The following is a 6726-nucleotide window of genomic DNA, read 5'->3' as shown; positions in this document are numbered from 1 at the left end:
CTGAATTTTTTTTTATCATGCTAGTATTCACATCTAATTGTAATATTCTAGAGTGCACCATCTGGGTGTCTTACAAGGAGATCTATTAGCATATTAGCAATATCCTTCACCAATGTCAACTAATACAAGAAATCCACTTACCAATTTGGGGTTACCCTATCCCCAACCGAATCTTAATATCCCGTCCTTCTCTTAACTATACCTATTAGCCCCCACAAGGCATAACTGAAATGGGTGTGACCAGTTGTACATACCTCTGTTACTGTTGAATATAACTCAAAAAGCTCATGTTCCTCTACCTGAATTATAAACACTATTAACCTTCATTACCTGGGCGCCTCGTACCCTTCTTCATCTTGCTTCTTTTGCTTGTTGAAATTTGTATTTATCTTCTTAATCTCTCATTGTCTTTCACCATAAAGGTGGATAGACATTCTTGCCTTAAGGCTTCATACCAGAAGGCTTACACTTGTCAGTACACCCATGATCTGCTAAAGACCTCACATTTGCTTATCATAGGCATGATACAAAAATCGAATTCCTCTGACTTAGCTCTTCCACAGCTATCTCTCTTTCCAATCTTCTTTCCGGATGTAGGTATCGTCTTATTACGAATAAAATAGAATTTCAGAATTTGAATTCTTATAAATAAGCTCTACCACATGAGCTAGAGTAAGAAAAAAGAGTGACAGTCCTAAATGCCCTGTAGCCTCATGCTTATAAGTGTGGTGCATAACATACCCATAAACAAGACACTACTAGACACGTCTTGTAGACTCCCTAGGACAGAACGGCTCCGATACCACTTTTGCCACGACCCAAACCGATGGGCCGCGATGGGAACCCGGTAACTTAATCAACCGAGTACCGACATAATGTATCTTTTCATGTCATACTATCATAAATAGTTGAGCTGGAGAGGCTGCCATGAAATAGGTAAAATACAACAGGTAATGCCAAATTATACATAAGTCGTATGGGCCTCTAAGACAAAAATAACCACTTGAACACTGAACATAGGCCGACAAGGCCATAAAATTTTTTACGTACATGACATCTGTCTGCAAGCCTCTAAGAATACATATTTTTCATAAAGGTCGGGACAGAGTCTCACCATACCAGATAATACACATCTAACTCATACTAACTAGACAAACAACTCCGAAGTAAATGGAGCGCACCAACATCTTCTGCTGAGCTGATAGCCTACTTGGAGGGCCCTCGACCTGTCTATCGGGACTTATGGGCATTAAACGCAGCGTTCCCAGGCAAAATGGGACGTCAGTACGAATAATGTATTGAGTATGTAAGACATATAAGTACATAATAGACATGGAGGAAATATAGAGTAAATGACTCCACCTGTAAGTCGAAATAACTTTGTAAATCATGAAATAATCATAGTATCATGCATATGCGTATGAATGTCATGTCGTGCATAGGTACATGTGTCATAATATCATCAGCCTCTAAGGGCCTCCATCATATCATCCTGGCCACTATGGGCAAAATCATCAACGTATACCAGCTGATCAGGTAGTGGTGCTTATATAACGCCATAACCTTTACCATATCCCATATACATATATATACATACATATATATACGCGTATTTAACGTCATCTGGTCATGGGTCAATATACATGAATGCAATTCATGAAAAGTACGTTAATAAAATCTTTCAGAATGACATAAGACACATTTTGCCTTTGAGTAATAACATAAAGTAAACTCTTTTAAACTTTCGTATTTTTCTGAGACCCATAATGTTACGGCCCCGGTTCGCCCTTCATGAACCATCGTGATGGCACCTTGTCTCTACGACAAGGTAAGCCTAACAATGCCGAATTTAAACCAATTTGCAAAAATAAAATAATTAAAAACCGAAAAAGTGAAATAAAACAGCGTTTAAAAGTGTCGCTCGTCATATACAATATCAACTCTCACTAATACATTTTCCCAAAACCCTAAATCTCATAATCACTAGCCTTTAAATGTCTACAAGTATCTAACTCCAAAGTATCTAACAAAGGAAAGAAAATACAGAAGGGCTAATACTTAAAAGGAGGAGTAGAAAGGGACTCTTCAGTTTGCGGACGCGGCAGATATACCTCAGACTCTCTTGAAATGCCTCATCTCAAGCGTGATAAGTCTAAGTAGAAGTACCAGGATCTGCATAAGAAAAATATGCATAGAAAGGGAATAAGTACACCACAGTGTTATAATAAAATATACGGTTCAATAGTGTAGAACCAAACAGTATAAATAAGTACAACAGTAAAAGTAACACAGGATATAAAGGACAACAAAAACTACAGAGACAAAGTAAACACAGAATGAAATACAACTCAACACAAAGATAACAACCGGGGATCTCCCAGGATACCGTCCTGTAGTCCCAAATGTAAATATCCAGTGGATCTCCTGGGATACTGTCCCGTAGTCCACCTCATAATACGAGGGGATCTCCCGAAATACCGATCTGTAGCCCCAAATATAAATACTCGGTACAGGGGGAATCTACTGATGTAGTCCCATAGTTTCAATGTAAATATGTAGGGGGATCTCCTGGAATACCGTTCCGTAGTCCCAAAGTAAACATACAGGGGGTCTCCCGGGATACCGTCCCATAGTCCCAAATTAAATGCAGAGCAACATCAAGAAGAGTACACAGTTCAATTCAAGTTCCATACCAAGATAAAACAGGTATTTCAAACCTAGCATGCTGCATGTAATCCAAATAAGGTAGTTTTAACAAGTAAGGTAATTAAGTCAATTAGACATGCTTTCCTAAGCTAACAATAGTCTTAAATTGCAAGTAATATAAATAGGAAAGGAAACATACTAGTAATTACTTAATGAAAACCGGATTTTTCAACAATTAGCACAAGTACGCACTCATCACCTCACGTACATGACATTTCAATTATCAATAACCAAATCCTAAGGGGAAGGTCCCCCTCACAAGGTTAGCCAAGCCACTTACCTCGAACCGGCTCAAAGTCAACCCGAAATCACGTTCTTGCCACGAGTACTCGACTCCAAATTGTCCAAATCTATTCAATTCAATTGCATAATGTAAATAACACTTCAAGTAACTTATTCTACAAGGAAATTTTAAGCTAATATACGAAATTAGATAAAATGACCAAAATGCCCCTCAGGCCCACGTCTCGGAATCGGGTAAAATTTATATTTTCAGAATCCTCACACTCTCAGGAGTTCAATCATACCAAAAGTACCAACGTCGGAACCAAAATGGTCCCTCAAATCATCATTCAAAGGTCTCTAATTAATCAAGACCTAAACCTTAAATTACCACTGGTTTCCTTAAATTTAATGCTTAAAATGATAAATATCACCTCAATAATGAGTTTAGGGACCAAAGGCCTTACCCCAATGAATTCCTCTGAAAATCTTTCTTGAAAATGCTCCCCAAGGCTTCTTGCCGTTTGTCAAAAGGTGAAAATAACTCAAATTCGTGAAGGCAATTATTTATATGTTCTGCCCAGCTAATCAGCTCCTGCGGTCCCGCTTTTGCGGAACAAAGTCGCATCTGCTACAAGTCACTAACTTAGCTTTTTATGTACCTGCGACTCCCCATGCGCAGATGCGGTACCGCTTCTGCGGTAAATCACCCGCTTCTGTGGCTCCTACTGGTTCTCCCTATTTTCGCTTCTGCGAAGATATTGCCTCTTCTACGGTTACGCACCTGTGGACCCAACCGCAGGTACGATTATGATAGAAGATCAGGAGCTGAAGCTGCTTAAACAACTCCCAATTCTTCCGACAACCTTCCGAAACCATCCTGAGGCCCATGGGGCCTCCACTAAAGGCACAACCAAGTCCAATAGCACTGTACAAACTTATACCAATCCTTAAAACACCTAAAACAACATCGAAACGACGAATCAACCACAGATTCAAGCCTAAGAACTCCAAAACTCTTAATTTATGCTTTCGATCAAAAAGTCTATCAACCCTCGTCCGAATCACCTGAAATTTTGCACACACATCACATTCAACATTAAGGAGCTACTCCAACTTTCTGAATTCCATTCCAACCCTCGGATCAAAATCTCACTATCGAACCGGAAACTTCAAAATTCAACTTTCGGCATTTCAAACCTAAATTAGCTACGGACCTCCAAAACACCATCCGAACACGCTCCTAAACCCGAAATCACCCAACGGAGCTAACAGAACCATCAAAACTCTATTCTGAGGTCGTCTTCACACTGCTCAGAAAACGGTCAAATTTCCAAAACTTAATCTCTCATTTAAGGACTAAGTGTCCCAAAACTCTCCGAAACTCCAAATAAACCCTCCCGGAAACTCATAATAGCAGAAACAAACACAGGAAGTACAGTTAATAGGGGATCGGGGCGTTAATTCTTAAAATAATCGGCTGGGTCGTTACATCCTCCTACACTTAAACATTCATTCATCCTCGAATGAGCATAGAGACATACCTGAAGTAGTGAAAAGATGAAGGTAACGACTGCGCATATCCTACTCAGTCTCCAAGGCCTCCTCCTCGGCCGGCTGACCATGCCACTGAACCTTCACAATGCAATGTTCTTTGACCTCAGCTTTCGAACCTCCTTGTCCAATATTGCCACTGGCTCCTCAACATAAGATAGATTCTTGTCCAACTAAAGTGAACTGAAATCCATTACGTGCGATGGATCACCATGATACCTCCAGAGCATCGAAACATGAAATACCGGATGAACTCCTGCCAAGCTGGGAGCTAAGACAAGCTTATAAGCAACCTCCCCAACACGCTGCAATATCTCAAAAGGGCCAATAAATCTCAGACTCAACTTCCCTTTCTTCCCGAATCTCATAACGCCCTTCATAGGCGAAACCCGAAGTAGAACCCGCTCTCCAACCATATAGGAAATATCACGAACCTTCCGATCCGCATAACTCTTCTGTCTGGACTGGGCTGTACGGAGTCTATCCTGAATCACCTTAACCATCTCCAAAGCATCTTGAACCAAGCCTATGCCCAGTAATCTAGCCTTACCCAGCTCAAACCAACCCACTGGGGATCTACACCGCCTTCCATATAAAGCCTCATACGGTGCCATCTGAATGTTGGACTGATAGTTGTTATTGTAGGCAAACTCCGCCAATGGCAAGAAATGATCCCAAGACCCTCCAAACTAAATCACACACGCACGCAGCATATCCTTAAGAATCTTAAAAGTGCACTCGGACTGTCCGTCCGTCTGAGGGTGAAATGCTATACTCAACTCCACGCGAGTACCCAACTTATGTTGAACGCCCCTCCAGAACCGTAATGTGAACTGAGTACCTCTCTCTGAAATGATGGAAACTGGAATACCATGTAGAAGAACAATATCCCGGATATAAATATCTGCCAGATGCTCTGAAAAATAGGTAGTACACATAGGAATGAAATACCCTGACTTGGTCAGTCAATCCACAATCACCCAAATAGCATTGAACTTCCTCAAAGTCAGTGGGAGCCCAACTACAAAGTCCATGGTGATCCGCTCCCACTTCCACTCCAGCATCTCTATCTGCTAAAGAAACCCACCCGGTCTCTAGTGCTCATACTTTACCTACTGACAGTTGAGGCACCGAGCTACAAACCCAACTATATCTTTCTTCATTCGCCTCCACCAAAGTGTTGTCTCAAATCCTGATACATCTTCGTGGCATCCGGATGAATAGAATATCGCGAACTATGGGCCTCCTTTAGAATCAACTCCCGAAGCCCATCAACATTAGGTACAAAAATCCGACCCTGCATCCTTAATGCCCCGTCATCACCAATAGTCACATCTATGGCATCACCATGTTGAACTTTGTCCTTGAGGACAAGCAAATGAGGGTCATCATACTGACGCTCCCTGATACGGTCAAATAAGGAAGATCAAGAAACCACGCAAGCTAGGACCCAACTAGGCTACGAAAGATCCAATCTCACAAACTGGCTGGTTAAGTCCTAAACATCCATCACCATAGGTCTCTCTGATGCTGGTTAATAAGCCAAACTCCCCAAACTCTCTGCCCGATGACTCAAGGCATCTTCCACCACCTTGCCCTTGCCCGCATGATACAAAATAGGGATATCATAGTCTTCAGCAACTCTAACCACCTCCTCTTGCGCAAATTAAGATCCTTTTGCTTAAACAAGTGTTGCAAGCTCCGATGATCAGTATAAATCTCACAAGGAACACCGTACAAATAATGGCGCTAGATCTTCAGGGCGTGAACAATGGCAGCTAACTATAGATCATAGACATGGTAATTCTTCTCATGTACTTTCGACTGTCTGGACATGTAGGCAATCACCCTGCCGCCCTGCATCAACACCACTCCAAGGCCAATCCTCAAGGCATCGCAATAGACCGTATAAGACCTCGAACCTGAAGGCAATATCAAAACTGGGGCTATAGTAAATGCTGTCTTGAGCTTCTAAAAGCTCGACTCACACTCTTTTCCGTCCACTAGAATGGAGCACCCTTCTGGGTCAACCTAGTCATAGGGGTTGCAATCGATGAAAAGCCCTCCATAAAACAGCGATAGTAACCCGCCAAGAAAAGAAAACTACGGATCTCTGTAGCTGGGGATGGTCTGGGCCAACTCTGCACTGCCTCTACATTCTTCGGATCCACCTGAATATCCTCACTCGATACCACGTGGCCTAAGAATGCCACGGAATCCAACCAAAACTCACACTTCGAGAGC

This window comes from Nicotiana sylvestris, chromosome 4, assembly GCF_000393655.2.
Source record: "Nicotiana sylvestris chromosome 4, ASM39365v2, whole genome shotgun sequence".
NCBI classification, from domain to species: Eukaryota; Viridiplantae; Streptophyta; class Magnoliopsida; order Solanales; family Solanaceae; genus Nicotiana; species Nicotiana sylvestris.
The sequence above is the reverse complement of the archived record's forward strand: the minus strand, read 5'-3'. Positions refer to the sequence as shown.